The 20,199-nt window shown below is 42.7% G+C and overlaps 1 protein-coding gene across 3 annotated transcripts in view; it reads left to right on the forward strand.

Annotated features, from left to right (window-relative positions):
• The first annotated feature begins 2,444 nt into the window (after positions 1-2,444).
• The window catches only part of LOC146772812 (uncharacterized), a 90,348-nt gene continuing 72,593 nt past the window's right edge, over positions 2,445-20,199 (forward strand). Inside the window, exon 1 of one of the 3 annotated variants that reach the window (XM_085637747.1) lies at positions 2,445-2,709. The gene's annotated coding sequence lies outside the window, so the exon portion shown is untranslated. The remainder of the gene's footprint in view (positions 2,710-20,199) is intronic. The other 2 variants (XM_085637749.1, XM_085637748.1) reach the window with 2 other exon arrangements.

Below are 20,199 nucleotides of genomic sequence, written 5' to 3' on the forward strand. Positions count from 1 at the left end.
TCCGTCGACTTGTGGGTCCCTGAGAAAGGGTACTGTGACTTTCAACGGGCTTACCTAGTTGCTCCAGACGTGCCCTTACTCTCCATCGCTTGAGGAATCTACAGGACCTTGCTGGTCCACACCAAAGCCATTTTACTCTCACCGCGTGGGTTGCCGTTGCCAAGGCTTGTTGGTCTCCAATCCGGACACCGACCCCCCAGCACTCGACATCCTTCGTGGGACAGTTTGCCTACAGAATGTGGTCATCGTCGACGCCTCCTGGTCCCCGTGGCAGTGGAATCAAGCTTCACCTCATCGCACCTGAAACACCCGACATCGGTGGGCATTCGTCTATCGTGCCCCTGGTAAGTGACCCAGACAGTGTCCCCTCTGCTTTCAGGTTCGTCTCATCTTCAATCGAGGCTTGGATCACACCGGACACTTCTCCTTTCTACGGCAGCAGCACTTTGCAGCAACTCGCCATTGAAAACAGCGAAGATTCCCGACACCATTTGGCACCTATGCACCCGGCTTCCCGGGTTAGATAACACGAGTACTCTGATGCTCACTTGGGTGCTGGCCTTAGAACCTTCTAAGTCTAAAAGGGTTTGCTCCAAGTCCTCTCCTAAGTGTCCTTAATCTTTAAAATTTCAACTGCGACTTTCCCATAGGATTGTACAGAGCTCGCGGCTGTGTTCTCACAGTGCACGCGTCCCCGTGGGTTCCCTGTGTCACTACCTTGGGTGGTTCCTTGGGGTCCCAGCAATTCTACGTGCTCTAGGCACAGTGTTTAGTCAAGTCGTGATTCTTATACCACTTTCTTAATATATGGTTTGGTCTTCCCCTAGCGCCCATTGTATAATGTGCTATTTACTGTTGTTTTAGAACTGTAATATTGTGTGCCTTGCTCTCTAATCTCATAGAGAGGTTAGTAGTGTTTAGTAATAAATACATATATTTTATATATATATACCTTGTGTGGTTCTCCTTTCATTTGGTCATTCAAGAGGTTATAATCTGGTAAACCAAGCTGCTTTACATTCCTTCGAGACTTAGCCTGAAGGCTACTCTCCATAGCTACCACTAGGAAAGCTTTCAATAAAGGTTGTCTTTCAATAAGGGTTGTTTGGACTGGTGCATGGTGCCCACTATGACTAGTGGACAGCATACACGAGGCCAACTTCTCACAGTGGGCCGTAATGGCGTCGCGCCTCGTGGCGTAGTTCCTCGCGGGCCCAGCTTCGCGCACAGTCTTTGCGATTTTGTGAATGTCCCTTCCCCCCCAGGTAAAGGAGCTTAGGCCGCCTCCGCTGGGCCTGGATGTCTGCTGCATCAAAGTATGTTTCCAGGCGCTCTACCCATGCCTTCCAGCGCGCCGCTTGGGAGGGGGGAAGGCCCTGTGACGGCGAATGGCTCCAGCGGTGGAACAGGCGCCATGTGGGCAAGAAGGTAGGTAGGTTGCTGCAAGCAAGGCAATGCTCACGCAAGCTGCAGGTGCACGCGGCTGGGGTGCGCCAGGCTGATTACCCTGGATGCGTGGCCGAAGCGCTTCTGAGGAGAGACGGCAGCTGCCACGGTGAGTGTAGGCAGTGCAGCGGACCGCTTGACCACCTCGTCGCCAGTGTAGTATTGTGGCCTAGGCCCAGGGGCCACTAATGAATGACGACCTGGAGACACGTTTGTGGTGGTGGCCAGATCGTAACTGAGCCACACCCAGAGCCCTGGGCTATTTATTTGCAAATGTTACGTTCTGCCGGCGTATGCCGGCCAGGCCCATTATGTCTTACGCTTACAGGGAGATCCAACGGGACCACTCCTAACACAGTGGGAGGCGTGGTGGCTTCCACCACCCTTGCAACATTACAGTGCTGAGCACCGGAGAGACCCGGCCCACTTAAAGCCCTGGCCGTAGGATGTGGGTGAAACCTGAGTCTGGATTACAAGTAAGGATTCCGTTTTTACTGATTTTTACAGATATAGGCCAAAAACAATGTGCTTACTGTTTGTATTTATTTTTTAATGCAGAATATTAGCTTTTTGTGAGAGTCTCTCCATGCTGTCCTTTATGAATTCCAGGCAGACTGATGAGCAGATAGCATGAGAGTTAAAAAAAACAGGATGCGATTTCCCTAAATATAGGCATTTGTTAACATATATTTATATATGATGCTAATATCAGTGGGTTCTAGTGTTATATTATATTTGGCTGCTTAATTTGCTAAAATGTGGCAGGCGTCATGCATGTTTAGCACTTAAATAAATAAGGAAACATACCATTTTACGACTCCGTTCCTTCTCAAAGCACTTAATAAATATAGAGAAATAGCAATAAGATGGACAACGAATAAAAACGGATAAATGCCGACGGAAATGTTAAAAAAAAATACCATAAAACTGCAAACCCTCATTACAAGCTCGCTAGTCCTTCCTTCGTTTTCATATACTTACTTATCCCTGTATTTTACCCTTAAGACTAGGTTATGTCGTATGAAGCTCATAGTCCTTCCTTTGTTTTGGTATTTTTCCCATACAACAGTATAGAGCCTCTTGCTCAATCGGGTTCGGGAAATGCCAGTCACTCACCGCAGGGCTTCCCAAATCAGATAAAGATTCCGAAGGAAGCCTCTCAGGAATGCCGCTTACGTGGGAAAACGAAACCTACCGTGAACGCTCAACATAGAGCGAAACTCGGAATGCAACGCAAGGGACCTCGCTAACGGCCGTGCCCAGGTAACCACTAAAGCAGTCGGTCATTTTACACCCCCACCCCCTTTTGAATGGTATGCGCGCGCTGCAGGCGCACCGACGGTGTTTGAATAACTAAGCAGGACCTTCGTCTGGTCCGTTGATAGAAGTGATTGACGTTGCCAGTCGTTCCTGATGACCAAGCACGCTCCTCTGTCCCATATCACCTCATGTTGTGTGAAATCTGTGCTTTCCTTTTACAGGGCGTACAATGCAGTTTAGGTTGGTTGAATAAATGATTACGCAGCGCAGCTTCCGGCGCACGCTGATTCGTCCCGAGTAAGCCGTACCCAAAAACCTGGCTCGCACACGGACGAGCGCACCCTCTATTACACCAGAACGTGGCATTGTTCAAGTTCATGGTGGGCGCAACGTTAACACAGTGAGTGTGCAGATAAAATTAGTTTTACTAGAACGAGGGGAACGATCCATGGAGTGTGCAGATAAAATTAGTTTTACTAGAACGAGGGGAACGATCCATGGGGTTAACCTAGAGATCAGCTCAAAATAGGTTTGTACACACCGTTTCAGCACAACACACCCCCCGTTTCTAATGTGCATGGCAGTGCATCAACAAATCAAAGCACCCCTGTGCATTTAAATATGGTTATCTAGAATACAGCTTGTTGGTATTAGGGCTGTTACCGTAACAGCCAGATGCGATGTTATTCAAGAAAGGCTCTTGTGGTATCTTGGGTTGAATCCTGATGTGGGTTCTTGGATGGATTGCGCATCAGGATTCCACCTAGGGCAGTATCTAACACGTATCTTGATGTCATATATATTCTTCTCGGTGTTTGGATTCTTAAATTTGTTTGGATTCTTAAATTGCGACAGCACTTTATTTTGGAAGGGTTATTACCGAAATGTAGCACTGCCCTGATGCTTTCAGTTGGAGAGTACTGGCACTTCTCAGCAGCACACAGGTACTCTGGGACAGGGAGTAACTTGCCCCTCTATAGTTCTATTTCAAGCACTGTACAGACGGAAGTAAGACTGACTTTGTCAGTATACCTATTTTTTATAATGGTTTAGAAAACCTATTTTGAGTTTGTGATGGTATATTCATTTAGAAACTACCACATAAGTTGAATGTTTTTGGTAATGATTTCATTATTTCACGGTGTTCTGAAGTTTATAGTGTTACAGAGGAGAGCGTTTTGATGTAGTGTTTACTGAAGGCCTTTCTATGAGTACTTATGTGATTAAATTGTGGTATACTAAGTTCTTAGACGGAGTTTGTCTGCTTTGAGTCATTGTGTGTGTTATGATTGCTTGTCAAAAACATTGTGGTGACTTCTTGTTTTACATGGTACCAGAGGTTTGCCACTCTGTTATGGAATTGCACCTTAGACTACGGTCATCACTTGCTTTTTGATTGTTGCCTCTTTTCCCCTATGTTCTCTGTGTCCCTGTGAATGTCCTGATGCATTCAGATTTGCTGACAATTCACCAGCCACCTAGACCGACAGCAGCTTCTGGACACCTCGCAATCCGTATTCTGACCAAACGACAGCACAGAAACTGCACTCATCACTGCCACAAACAACATCAGGATGCATCTTGTGAAACTGTGGCCCTCATCCAGCGCGACCTCTGTGCCTCTTTTGAAATGGTTTTCCACTCCACCATGATCAAAAGACTACGTGAGTCTGCCATCCAAGGCTCTGCCCCGAAATGGATATGCTCCTTCCTCAAGGGAATAACACAAAATCCGCATGACACCCTACACGTCGAAAGCCATAAAGCTCATCTGTGGAGTTCCCCGAGGCTTGTCTCTCAGCCCGACCCATGTACAACATCTGTATGTCACCACTGGCCGACATCATCAGATCCCTCAACACCCTGTCCTACTCAGATGACACCCAACTCGTACTCTCCCTTTCAGATAAGACTCACGTGACCAAGATCAACTTCAACACCTGCATGGCTGCAGTACCCATGTGAATGAGGTCCAACTGCCTCAAGCTCAACAGGGACAAAACCAAGGCGGTGATCTCTGGAAACAAAACTTCCCTGTGGTGGCTGGCGTACTTTGGACCCACTCCTCCCACCCACGTCAGAAACCTGGGATGAAAAACTGGACATGACAGAACAGGTTACCTGCACCTGCTAAAGATGCTGCAAGAAATCTTTAAGTGGATAATGGACATCACTAGTAAAACAGTCACATAAGCACTCAAACAAGCAGATTGGGCTACGGCAAAGCACTCTGTGCCAAAATCAATAAACAGCTCCTGAGCAGACTCCATACCATCCAGAATCCCTTAGCAAGACTTGCCCGCAACCTTTCAAAACACACCCACACCTCCCCACATCTCAAGAAAATCCACTGACTCCCCTTACACAAACACATCCACTTCATACTCCTCCCACACACTACAAGGCCCTGCACAACATAGGCTTTGCTTTCCTCAATGCACGCATCCACTTCTGCCAACACTGCAGGCACCTTCTCTCTTCCCGTCTCATGTGCACATCGTCTGCATACACAAGACCAGAGGAGGAGGTTGTGCCTTCTCACACATCACTCTTAAAGCTTGGAACGACTGCCCCCACCACATAAGGTCCTCTGTCACCCCTCAAAGTCTACAGGAAGATGAAGACTTGGCTCTTTGATTTACTCCAGGCAAGCCCCCACCTACCCACCATCAAGAGCCTGGATACCCTCACGGGTGATTAGTGCACAATAAAAATCTGCAAAGCAGAGTCAGCTCTTATATCAATTTGGGATGACCTGAAGCTCGCCATAGACCGACTGGCTGCCCTATTGCTTATGGGTTTATCAGTGCGATTTGACAGTGTCCGCCACTGCATGCTACTACAAAGACGTAATCCAAGTAAGCAAGAAATGCTCTAAAAAGATTGTCTCTTACTTCAGAGACAGACAAAATATAGCACAACTGCATCCACTCCTCATGCCCAACACTGCCGTGTCTCTCTGGAGCATATCATATCACCTCTATTCTTCAATAGCACCCTAACCCTCTTGCCAGACCTGATTAAATAATTCAACGTCACCTGGTACAGCTATGCAGATGAAAACACAGATGGCCTTTGTTGGAAATGGCCCTTTTTGCAGGGTTATCTCCAAACTTTTTTGCTTCTTCCTCCTATTTTTTCCTGACCATGGTTGTTGGCTTTAGAACTCTGGGCACTTTACCACTGCTAATCAGTGCTAAAGTGCATATGCTCTCTGTGTAAATTGTTATTGTGATTGGTTATCTATGATTGGCATATTTGATTTACCAGTAGGTCCTTAGTAAAGTGCACTGAGTGTGCCAGGGCCGTTAAATCAAATGCTTCTAGTGGGCCTGCAGCACTGGTAGTGCCACCTACATGAGTAGCCCTAAAAAAATGTCTCAGGCCTGCCACTGCGGTGCCTGTGTGCAGTTTGTTAACTGCCATGTCGACTTGGCAAGTGCACCCACTTGCCAGGCCTGAACCTGCCCTTTTCTTACACATAGGGCATCCCATGGTAGGCCCAAAGTACCCCCTGGGCGGGGAGCAGTGTATGTGAAAGGTAGGACATGTACTGGTGTGTGTAACCTGTCCTGATAGTGAACTACTGCCAGTTTCGTTTTTCACTATTTAAAGGCTATCTTGCCTCATAGGACAGAATGGATAATGCTTTGTAACATTTTACAAGCATATCTTCCCATAGGGATAAGATGGAAAAATGGAGTTTGATATCCCTGAATTTAGGATTTAATAACACATCTGTTAGTAAAGATGGTTTTTAAATTGTGTGTTTGAAAATATTACTTTTAGAAAGTGGCTATTTTCTTGTTCAACCATCCTGTGTGCCTCTGCCTGTTTGTGAATTGACTGTCTGGCTTTGGAGTGACGGGGGCTGGGGAGGTGCAGTTTAGGAGATGGAAGAAAGAAGAAACGTGAAGAACTGCCAAAATCGACACATAGCTCCTCTTGTGCCTGTTTTCCCAACACATCTCCACGGCGCGAGAAGAATTTCCACACATTGTTGTGCCGCTGCGGAAACCGCCAAAGCGCCTGTTGCTGCTGCAAGAATTGACGCATCCAGGGATTGCGGCTGAAGAGGACCGACGCAGCGTTCCTTGACGCCGCTTCATCGATCGCTGACACATCCTGGAGTTCCACGCATCGTGCGGCATGCTTTCCTGATGCATCACCTGCGATCCGGAACCATCACGAAGGATCGACTCATCACTCCCCATACAGACCGGATATGACGCAACTCTTCCTCTACGTGTCGCAGAACTGTCGCATCGCCTCCCCAAGGTCTCAGGAGTGTCTCATCTCTGTTTTCCGACGCTGCGGCTGTTTGGCTTGAGAACTTTGACGCAGCCATCTACAAGAACTTTGGAGAAAAGTCACGCATCCATAGTTTTCTATGGTACCAGTCCTTGAAACCTTTTTAAAAGTAATATTTTTAACTGTGTATATTGGATTTTTGTCGTTGTGGTCTTGTTTAGTTTAGATAAAGAGATTTATTTTTTCTAAACTGGTGTGGTGTCCTTTTGTGGTGTTTTCACTGTGTTACTGTGTATGTTGTTACAAATACTTTACACATTGCCTTCGGGATAAGCCTGTCTGCTTGTGCCAAACTACCAAGGGGGTGAGCAGGGGTTATCTAAAGTGTTTATCCTCCTTACCCTGACTAGAAGCAAGGGTCCATAATTGGTCAAAGGTACCTACCTCTGCCAACTAGAGACCCCCATTTCTAACATCCTTTAAGACCTCTACAACTCAAAACTTGATAACTGCCTTTGTGCCATAAATGCATGAGTGATGAATAATCTCTTTAAGTTGAACACTGCAAAGATAAGACACTGGCAGACATACCAACATACTACCATATGGTTCTATGAACTCAAGGCCTACCCAATAACAAGAAAAGTAAGAAACCATGGATTCAGTCTTATCCTTGATACATGTGTTAACAAGGTCACAAAGAGCACCTTCTACTCTTTGAAAACGTGGTATCACATTTGCCAATACCTTGGATGCCAGCAAAAGCTCCAAGCTAACTTCACACTTGTAATATCCAAGTTTGACTGTGCCAACAGCTAGTATCTTGGCTCCCACAGTTTCATCATACACAAAATACAACTAATCGAACATGCTGCTGAAAGACTCTTTTACCTTCATCCAAGAGAATGCATGACTCCAGTCCTGCTGTCACTCTATGGCTACCTACAGCTAGGAGAGCAATGTTTAACTCTTCACTGTCCACAGAGGCTCCCAAGGAATAGGACCACAATAACTTCAAATTAAATTCAAGCAATACTAACAAAATAAAACACAGTTGTTAAGGCTTGCACAGCAGATCATATCACCTGGTTATAAGGCATCCATAGGAAGAGCCGCTTTCTCAGTAACAAGTCACTAAATTCTGGAACTCACTATCACCTGAGATTCGGAGTGTTCACAAGCATATACTACTTAGAATAGAGTTCAAAACTTGGCTATTTCCAAGATAACTGCATCATCCTGCAACCCTGAGACAGAACCCAAAATAATAATTGCTTCTTCATGTATAATCTACAGTCCGCAGATCGGGAACAGTCGGAGCAGCACACACACAGCAGCACACACATTTTTCTATTGTCTATCTTATGAAGTGCTGACCTATGTCAAGCCTCAGTATTAAATGGCAATGTCAATTCATATACAACTCTCCCGGCCCTGTCCAGACTGAATACTAATACCAATACACTCCGTGGTTGGGATGCTGATTGTAATTCATACAGGTTGAATTATAATTCCATTATACTGCTTGATCTTCTTACACTATGAGACAGGTCTGTTACAGGCCATGCCTGTCACCCATCACTCTACCACTTTATAGCAATAAATCACCCCTATAACCAACTGAACATGCATGGATTAACTGAAGCGATCTGCCATATACCACTGGCCAACATAGGGCTCGTAATTCAGTCTACCAATGAAGGTACCAACTAGCTACATACTATGAACATATCTTCATATCTCACACTGACAATAAAATCAGATATGGGGTGATGGTAACATAGTTCATCCCAGCACATCTCCCGATCATTTCATCAGTTTCAACTGGATCCCTCTTTTACTTCTCCCCATCTGTGTTCCTCTTCTGTTCGTCTGCCTGACCCCACTTGCACTCCTCAACCCCACACATCCTCTCTCCCAATGTTGTCCTCTGACACCCTCAAAACAAAAAGCATTGACAAAGCCAATAGGGCTTGCCTACAGCTAGAGCTTATGGCTTTGCCAATATGTTTCAGCCATGTTGTATACCAGTGTGTCTGTCTCTCAGCATGGCTAAAAGTGGCGTAAAGGAGAGACGTAGAGTCGAGTATCTTAATGTGGAGTAGATTGGAGTGTTATGGAGTGGGCGTGGAGTGTTGTAGAGTTGACTGACATGGAGTGGAGTGAATTGGAGTGTCATGGAGTGGTGTAGAGTGTTGTGAAGGCAGTAGAGAGTTGTAGAATGTCAGTGGAGTGGCATAAAGTGTCATGGTGTAGAGCAGAGTGAAGTGGTGTAGAGGATGTTGCTTTGAGTGGAGTAGAAGGTTGTAGAGCCGAGTGACATAAAGTTGCATAGAGTGTAATGTCAGAGTGGAGTAGTTGAGTGGAGTGTGTCGTAAAATAGAGTGGAGCAAAGTGGTATGGGGTGGCATAGAGGGAATTGCGTAGAGCGTTGCACAGTGGAGTAGTGATGTAGAGTGGAGTAGAGTGTTGTAAAGTGGTGTAGCATAAAGTGGAGTTACGTGGAGTGGAGTTTAACGGAGTAGAATATCACAGAATGCAGAGTGGAGTGAAGAGACCTAGGATGAAGTGGAGTATAATACAGTGGCGTAGAGTGTATTGGCTTTGAGTGCAGGGATGTAGAGTGGCACAGAGTGCACTGGCATAAAGAAGCGTTCAGTGGTGTAGAGTGCTGTGGAGTACAGTGTGATGGCATAGAGTAGATTGTTTCAGAGTAGAGTGAAGTGGCGTAGAGTGGAGTGGTGCAGGGCAGAGTAGAGTGGTGCAGGCTAGAGTGCAGTGGCGTAGAGTGCAGTGGTGCAGAATAGATTACAGTGGCATAGAGTGTTGTGGTGTAGTGTATACTGGCTTATAGTGCAGTGGCATAGATTTGAGTGGTACAGAGTAGTGTAGGATGCTATGGTGGAGAGTGCAGTCTTGCAAAGTGGCGCAGAGTACAACAGTATGCAGAGTAGAACAGAGTGGTGCAGTGGCACAGAGTGCAGTTGGACAGAATAGTTGGCATAGAGTACCTTGGTTTTGAGTAAAGCGGTGTTGAGTGCAGTGGTTTAGAGTAGAGTGGTGTAGAGCACAGTGGTATAGAGTGGTGCAGAGTAGAGTGGCACAGCATAGAGTGCAGTGGCGTAGCATGCAGCAGTGTAGAGTGCTGAAGAGAAGAGCATGGGGGCATAGAGTACAGAGTAGTTGGCGTACAGTGCAGTTGCATAGAGTGCTTTGGTTTTGAGTAAAGTAGTGTTCAGTGCATTGGAGTAGAGTGCAGTAGTTTAGAGTGACGTAGAGCCCAGTGGGGTAGAGCGGCATGGCGCAGAGTGGGGTAGAAGGGCATAGAGTGCAGTTGCATAGAGAAGATTATTTCAGAGTAGAGTGAAGTAGCATAGAGTGGAGTGGTGCAGAGTAGGGTGCTGTGCCGTAGTGTAGAGTTGTGCAAAGTAGAATGGAGAGATGTATTATGGAATATGCGTGGTGTGGTAGCACACTTCCATTTTTGACAACACATCTTCAATTGAAATCACCATTCTATTTGCACAGACATACAGTTTTACTAATAAAAGTATACAATGCACAAACAATAATGTGTGGAAATGTCATCACCTAGTGTATTGATTTGTTTTGATCGTTTAAAAAAAAAAAAATTTCCACCACACTTTAGAATTACCAAAAAATGTGCTCATTTGGGCTTTTCTAATTCTGAAATATCTGCGTAGTTCACTTACAGAAATTCACATTTTTTTGTGGACTAGAAAAAAACAACATTGGACAGCCTTCTTCAAACACTCCCCTGAAGCCGGCATGATCGTCACATAAATGCTTCCCTTTTTAAGTCAGAAAGAAAAGTAAACACCAAGTTCCCAGGAAGACAGAGACTGCCATTTGACCTCTGTCTGAATGCACAGCAAATGTCACAAGAGCAAAATGTAAAGGCCTGTTTACAGAAATTGAGCACTGGTGGACGAATACAGCAAATAGGGTTTGGGCAAGGGAAGGGATGAACTCGAGCTGGACACCCTAAAACAAATAGAGCCAGCAAGTAGGCATCAAACAAATGTAAGTTACAAACCACAAAGCCAATGGTAAACAATGGGCGGAATACATTCCCAGGGAAGCTTTCCATATGTCCCCAAGGTGTCTTCAGGAAACCAGACAACTGCAAGCTAAATGTACTTAATTGCCCAGAAAAGGGAGCTTGAAGCGAAGCTGCTGTCTGCGGGAGACAGGCCTGAGAGCGATACGCCTCTGCTCTCCTCTCTTCTGTGGCCAAGTGTGCTGGGCCCTGCTGTCAGCGTAACACGTTAATGGTGAATCACATTTAAAACTGTTTTCTGCCAGAAGTCACCTTAATCAATATATTTTTGTATAGTACACCTTTTTGACGCTCAGTTCCGTTCTGTGTCCGTTGCCTTCACTAGCACAAAAGACATTAATTCCCTCCATGCCTTTTGTTTCTGTTCATTAATCCGATTCCACAAATAACAGCAAATTAGTATATGGTATCTGTATCATAATTTGGGCAAACTAATTGATAAAATTTGGGCATTTTGGTGACAAACATTTTCAACGAATATGTGTGTGCCTTTTTAAAACTGACATATTTTCAATTTATGTTTGAAACACTTATGAAGAGTTAGTGCAAACAGCTGGTCTCGCGATGTTCACTGTGAATGAAATGAGTGTCAGGATAACTTTGGCTCGAATAACAGGAATGCCCAGATCACTATCCATGTCCTTCTACAGGAGTGTTCTCCAACCTTTTCTGTGCTGAGAGCTACTTCTGAATCTTGAAAATCATCCTGAGCTACTGAAGGCTAAGCAACTGGCACATTACCACCATACACCCCCATGCCCAGCTTTATTTACTTTAAGCCTGATGTCCTTAGAGCCAGATTCTATTGTTTGAATAAAATACTTTGACTAGGGTCACTATGACATGGCTGCCATTTGTGTCATTGAGAGCATGGTCTTTGGGGATACATAACCATGTGTGCGTATGAATGGGATATATGTGTATGGGTGACTGAGAACCTGTATCGTATGTACTTGTGACACGGGACCTACATTTCACCATAAGTGGCACCGTTGCATGTATAACACAAACATACAACCATTTTTATAAATGGGAGAAATTTAAAGTGCGGAAAAATGTTCATAATATGGAGAAAAAAATTGCACTTAAACTCTCTCCCACTTAAAATAATAAATGTGTTTCCCAGTTATAAATATGGCACTGCTCCACCAAACTGGAAGAGCAAGATACCTACTGCGTGCAAAGGCGAGACTTTGAAATGGAAGAAAATTAAACTGAAGAGTTAACTTTGTTTATATGAATTGTCTGTTACTCACCATTTAAATTTTCTCACATTTACAAGTGTCATATTTACAGACAGCCGGCATCCTCTCCCAGTGGCCTGTAGACACGCTGCCTTCCATATTTATAACAGAACAATACAGCCATTTGTTTGTGAAGAAACATGCTTCATAAACATTAAGATATAATTGGCTTAATAGAAGGTGGAGAAAAACATTAAGGGCCACATGTAGGTAAATTACATTTACCGATTCATCATCATCATCATCAAATCTTTATTTCGGCCACCAGGGCCATAAAAGAAAACACTGTTCATCATTACAAAACAATAAAGACAATTAAAATTACATTAGTACAATTTTTAAAATCGTCCAGCATTAAACTCATTTAGAAAGACTTGATGTAACGCATGCGGGTAAACCACATAGAAGTTAAAAATTTTGCCACCGCAAAGACTACTGGAGGGGAGAGGTCCGTTTTCAATATTCTAAATGCGGGAGCACAGTGACTAAAACCCATATTTTTAAGAAGGGGCCGAAGCCAGTAGTTCCTTGCTCTGCGGTAGGTCGGGCAGAAAAATACCGATTCTAAAATACCGAATTTTACCGATTCGGTATTTTAGAATCGGTAAATGCAATGTAGGTAAAAAAATACCGAATCGGTAAGTGTCGGTATCTTAGAATCTCATCTCATTGATTCATTGATTCCTATGGGCCAGGACGCCCATAGGAATCAATGGGAAGCCAGTTACCATTACCGAATCGGTAAATACCGATTCGGTAATGGGGGGAGCTCAATCAAGGGTGGCAGGGTGTCACATTGACACCCTGTTGCACCCCTGTTTCCTGCATGTGTGCACATGTGGCACACATACATGCCCTAAGGGCATGTGTCTGCCACATTGCACACATATACGGGCCAAAAAATGCATTTACTGAGACATTCGTCATTTACCACCAACTTCCAGTTGGTGGTAAATAACGAATCCCCACACCCACCACACACACACCCTACATCTCATTTCTGTATTCGGAATTTACCGAATCGGTAAAATTACCGATTCGGTAATTTTACCGATTCGGTAAATTACCGAATACAGAAATGATCCCCCTACATTACAAAAGCCTAAATACCGGTCGGTAACGGTATAATTACCGAAAATCGGCCGTTACCGACCGGTATTAGGCTACCTACATGAGGCCCTAAGACTTTAATATTTAAATGTTTAATAAAAATATTTTTCTTCACTCTTTCTCCCATTAAAAAATAAAATAACATATTTTTCAGTTATAAATATGGCACAGTGCTCACTGGCCACGTGGCGCAAGAGACCTGCTGTTTGTAAATGCAACACTTTGAAATGGGAGAAAGTTAAAATGAAGAGTTAACGTAATCATAAAGATAACTTTTCATTTTTATGTTCTTCCATTTAAAAGCATTTAGAACATAATTTTGTTCTCACAGGCCAATATTGAGTTGACAAGAACTTTTATTAAAGCGTTAAATACCCCATTGTTTCAGTTCTTCACCTCTGTGACCCTGCCTGGGTCATAAATCAGACTGAGCCCTGCTATCTGCAGCCTGATGATAATAATGCAAAATATACATAGCCTTGCCATAACATTTTTTAAAAATGTGATCCTGTGCTAATTTAAAAAGGAGCTCACGGCTGGGAGCTACTCTGAAGGTGTCTCCAAGCTATTGGTAGCTTGTGATTGACTGGTTGGACTCACCTCTTCAACAGAAATATCTGTAGGGGCAGTTTATTTGATTGTGTTTAAAGTACCACAAAAATTGTACAATTATTGTGGGTCTAGTCGTCTATATATCTATTTAGCCTATTTTTATTTCCATCACATGCAAATTTATTTTATCTGACCCTTTGTCTGCAAATGTTTGTGTGTGTGTGTATATATATATATAATAATGCTGACGGGATCAATGCTATGGAATTCTTTTATTGAGAAACAGGCCTATAGAAAAATGTTGATATGAGAAGATTATTGTTGATATGATCTGCTTTTGTTTACATAACAATTTTTTCATGTTTAATAACGACAGTTACCAGCAAACCAGAGGTGTTGCTATGGGAGCCTGCTTATCCCCCTAGTTACGCATGTTTACACATGGGCTGGTGGGAGGATCAAGTTCTTAAGATAGCACAAGGGGAGATCTGGAATTAGCACATCCTTTGCCGGATGGGCTTCATCGATGATATATATCTAGTATGGAAGGGTTCACAGGAATCAGCTAGGGGTTTTTATTGATGATATCCCCAACAATAGCGTCAACCTACAGTTTACAGCTACAGTGGATCATGATTCTATTGATTTCCTAGACATCCATCTCTATATTAAAGAGAACAAATTGGAGACTACTCTCCATAGAAAAACGACTGCAGGCAACTCTACGCTACACGCGTCTAGCTGTCACCCGGGCCATCTAATAAGGAGTATCCGCTATGGGGAATTCCTTAGATTACGTAGAATATGCAGCACTGATGCAGCATTTGAAAGCTGCGCCAGAGAAAGTAGCAGTAGGTTTAGGGCTAGAGGATATGATAACAAAAACATTTCACAAGCACTAGCGAAGGTAAGAACCCACAAACGCACCGATCTGCTGTGTATTAAAGAGGTGCCAAGTATAGATCTAGCAAGCCCCCAAGAGATTGAAAAGGAAAACAATACAGAAATGAGGCTTATAACCACATAAAATAGCCAGCATAGAAAGATCAGGACCATCATTAACAAGCATTGGCCAATAATACAAACTGATACTGTTTTAGTCAGTTTATTTCCCATGCAGCCCGCACTGACTTTTAGAAAAGCCAAGTCTATGCATCCTGCCCTGGTAAAGTGCAGTCCAGAATTAGCTCCAAATAAACCCAAACCTAACACCATGTGGTTAAGTCCTCAAAATGGTTTTGTGAAATGCAGTTCATGCCGTGTGTGTAAATTTGGTGTAAACACGACCCAATACACCACGGTATATGGCCCTAGTATCTGCAAGTTGAGAAGTAGATATTCTTGTCGCACTGAATATGCAGTTTATGTTTTAACCTGCTCCTGCGGACTCAAATACGTGGGTAGCACCAAACTGCAAGTGCACATGCGCATCCTCCAACACATAAGAGCTATAGTAAATTCAGACATGGCTTACCCCGTAGCGAGACATTTCAAATCAGTGCATAGAAACAATCTCAATGGTTTGGAATATTTTGTCATCGCATCAGTACCCCCACTAAAAAGAGGTGGCAATAGGGAAAAACTCTTGAGAAAACTTGAAGCGAAATTCATATTAGAGTTGGACACTAGAGCTCCTAATGGATTGAACAATGGGGAAGAATTACTTACTTTCTTATAAAACTCCTTCATTTTCTGCATATTGACCAAATTTTGCTCCTAGTACTGTAAGAGTTATTACACACTTTGCAATGGAATTTGCTGCTATATATTCCCCCTCTGTTTTGAAGTTAACAGATTTTAATGCACAGCACTTTATGTAATTATATGCACTAGCACTATTTTGCACTTTCTTGATTTTTAGGAAAAATAGTGAAAAAATCCACATATACCCCCATATAATTGGGTACCATGTACTGATCTTGATACACTGAGCATTTAGTAGGCAAGATCTAATGCTAGAAATGAGGTATAGGAGGCTAATTCCAATTGGTTTTTAAGGCAATTATTGCCATCTAGGTTCACAGTTATATAGCTTTAATTCCACCATGCTTACATGTCAAGAGTATGGCTCTAACCTGAGTCTATAAAGATTGCATTTTGCATTTTATGTGATTGGCACAGTGGTACCTAATATATATTTTTTCCATACATATATATTTGTATATCAGGTTATATTGCAAGCATCCAGGCATTTTATACACTGTTTCTAGTAACAAATGCGTGATCTGTAAATTTTTTATGAATTATGTTATTAAATACCTTAAGCATATCTGGAATGCACTGAGCACTTTTTGATACATCAGTAATCTAGTGGTATTCGTACCTAGTATCTTCCAGTACAGTTTATAAAACTAGGAATTTGCATTATTTGCACGCAATATATCAATGCATTTTAAAGGTTTTTAAGCTTATGAACTGTTTTTTTAGCCTATGAATTGTTTTAATGCCAATAATATACCTGTATTGTACTCTGCATGTTTTTAAGGATCTATCAGTATTTGTACTTCTCATTATTTTGCACACCTTATAGATCCAGGATTCTGCAGTATTTGCACACTATGATATTTGCACAATGTTGATAATTGTGGTCAAACTAGTATTTTTACTGTGATAGAAACTACTACATGTGTAGAGTCTGTTTACAATTTTCACTCTGCCATTTAGGTGGTCACATGGTGGGCAAAATGCGTCATTTTGCCATGTACAGCGTGATTGAATAAAAGAAAAAAGGAGCACTCAACTGGTGTCTGTGTCCCGTTGTCTGCCGACAGCTGAGGGAGTTTGGAGTTGAATATATGAAGATATATACATATTCACTTAAAAAACCATAGGTCCACAAATGTTATAGTTAGGTGGACATTTCACTCGTAAAAAAACAATGAAATTCCCACGTTATAGTTAGGTCAGATAACTATAACTCGCGCGCCCGCAATCCAGTGCTCATGACGTCACATATTACATCACTCATGACATGGTCAGTGGCATCACTCATGACATCACTGATGACATCATCCTTGTGATAGAGTGGCGGTCGCGCGAGTTATAGTTATCTGACCTAACTATAACGTGGGAATTTCATTGGTTTTTTACGAGTGAAATGTCCACCTAACTATAACATGTGTGAAACCTATGGTTTTTTTAAGTGAATTTGCAAGGTTTTTTAAATGCTAATTCCTAACTATAACGTGTGTTAAACCTATGGTTTTTTAAGTGGATTTGTACGTTTTTTTTAAATGCTAAGTTATGTATATTTTTTATTTTTTTTCAAGGTTTTCACCGTGCGCACACGGTACGCGCACCCCGCGATTTAAAAAAAGAAATGTTTTTTCACCCTTCAGGGTCCTTTAGTGACCCCCTGACAAAGGCTAGGGGGTCAGGAACTCTCTACCCTGCCCCCTTTTCACGTTCGCCACCTCTCTTTTTCACTCTCGCACCCACAACAAACAAAATGGCGGCCGACACTTCCTGATTTCGACCGATTCGAACGTTGACTGACATGTAACCACCAATCAGAATTACACTCGCGCACGGTAGGGTGCGCGCACGGTGCGCGGCTATAGATATTTATGTGGTTTAACTGCAATTTTCTCAGGAAATACTGACCAGATTTACTCCATACATGCAAAAGGCACATGCCTGACCTGAGGACTACCTCTCTGCCAAATTTCAAGTAATTCTGTTCAGCCGTTCGGGCTGTACCTTCGACTAAAGGTCCTATGGGAAAATGCATGGGGAAAATGCGTTTTGGGACCCCCCTTTTTTCTCGGCCCCCGCTTGACGAATCACCCCGAGACTTTCAGGGTAGGAGCTGAGCGGAGCGCCCCATTAGTTTTGAAAATTTCGCGAGGATTCGTCAACCGGCGCCAAAGTTATTCAAAATAGAATTTTCAGATTTCCTATGGAAACACGGTCCTAACTATAACTATCTACTGGCGACCGCCAGTAGATAATAGATATATATATATATATATATATATATTACCTACTGGCGGTCGCCAGTAGGTAGTTATAGTTAGGACCAATTTTCCATAGGAAATCCGCAACATTCTATTTGGAATAACTTTGGCGCCCATTGACGAATCTTCGTGAAATTTTCAAAACTTTTGGCCAGCTCCGGTCCGCTCCTATCCTGAATGTCTCGGGATGATTTGTGTAGCGGGGGCTGAGAAAAAAGGGGGGTCCCAAAACGTGTTTTCCCCATGCAATTTCCCATAGGACCTTTAGCCGCAGCTACAGCCCGAACTGCTGAACGGAATTACACCAAATTTGGCAGAAAGGTAGACCTTGATTCAGAGTCGTGCCTTTTGCTTAAATGGTGTAAAACCGTTCAGTAATTTCTGAGAAAATCAAAAGTAAAATCACATATATATCTGGGCGGAGCCTAACCACACATCTCATCGTGAGATCTGATTGGCTGTCAGCACTTCATCCAAGACGTGTTGGCAGCCATCTTGGTACCAATATACATGATAGCACCTCATTAAAAAGCATTGCAGTTAATAGAAGGTTTTAAGACTTTAGTTACATTATAAATCATTTGTTGATTGTACCATACTCATTTTAGGAATTGTGGTATGCTCTAAGGTGATTTTATCATGTGAAAAAGCCTTCTGCTGGGATTTCATGAATCATGTTTGAGAGAAAACTATTTTCTCATGCTTTTCCCACAGAGTTTTGGAAGGTGATCTATAAGCTAAACTGAGAGCGTATTTTCTGTAAATTCACATTATCTTTCTCAGTCATGTGAGAATGAAGTCTGACATTCTCAGTAAAACATGTACATCCAACAAGGGCAGAGACTGTCAGTTGATTCATTTGTGTTCTACTGCAGCTTCCCAGAGTGTTCCAAAGAACAACTAGAGCGCTAACAGTCCTACTTATGATAAACGTATGGCACACCTGAAGCCATCTTGATTGGAATAAAGTGGTAACTCTTAAAACATTTCATTTAAAAAGGAACAAAATGAGGGGGGTTCATTTTGCCATAGAAAGTATGATTAGTGCTACAGAAAGAAAAATTAGGGCACATTTTGAGTGACTTCTCAAATCCAGTTCTATTTCATTAAAATATTCTGACATGCAGACTGAAACATGCACTTTCAAGACCAGCAGCAGACTTCCCTGGTGAGCAGTAGCTTTACTACAGTGATCTAATGAGCAACTAGAGTGCTAACATTCTGAATTTATGGCAAATTTGTGACACATCTGAATGCCTTCTTGATGGAATCAACGTAAAAAACTGAAAGTATTCCTACTGAGGAGACTGTAGTAAATGAGGAAATTAGGAAACTTCATAACAAATAAATCTCCCAAGATGGCCACCAGAGACAAAAGAGCCCAAATGTAGCACAAATATCACTCAGATGTAGCCCAAGTATAGCCCAATGACAGAATGTCCCAGAGTGTTTTAAAGAACAACTAGAGCGCTAACAGTCTTACTTATGACAAAAGTATGGCACACCTGAAGCCATCTTGATTGGAATAAAGTGGTAACACTTAAAACATTTAATTTGCAAAGGAACAAAATGAGGGGGTTCATTTTGCCATAGAAATTATGATTAGTGCTGCAGAACGAAAAATTAGGGCACATTTTGACTTCTCAAATCCTCTTCTATTTCATTAAAAAATTCTGACATGCAGACTGAAACATGCACTTTGAATACCAGCAGCAGACTTGCTTGGTGAGCAGTAGCTTTACTACAGTGATCTAATGAGGAGCTAGAGTGCTACCATTCAGAATTTATGGCAAATGTGTGACACATCTGAATGCCTTCTTGATGGAACCCAAGTAAACAAGCATTGAAAATGCAATAGGTCTCGCCGTCGTTTAAGTTAAAGCAATTCTGTTTGTAATTGGGTGGCTTTTTAGCTTTGCTTTTATTCGTGTTTTTCAAACTTTCATATACATAACATGCATATGAATGCATATATGTATGCATGCATTTATATTTATATAGATATGCAGATTATATATATATATGTATGTGTGTGTATATATACACACATACATATATATAAATGCATATATATATGTGCATATGTGTGCGTGTAAAGAGTGGTAGAGAGAGGTAGAGAGGTAGAGGTGTAGAGGTAGAGAGGTGTAGAGAGAGAGGTAGAGAGAGGTAGAGAGCGAGTAATGGAGAGTAGATAGTGAGTAGTAGAGTGAGTAGCAGAGAGTAGTAGAGAGTGAGTAGTAGAGTTTGACTAGTAGAGAGTAGTAGAGAGTAAGTAGTAGAGAGTGAGTAGTAGAGAGTG

This window comes from Triturus cristatus, chromosome 12 (assembly GCF_964204655.1).
Source record: "Triturus cristatus chromosome 12, aTriCri1.1, whole genome shotgun sequence".
NCBI lineage: Eukaryota > Metazoa > Chordata > Amphibia > Caudata > Salamandridae > Triturus > Triturus cristatus.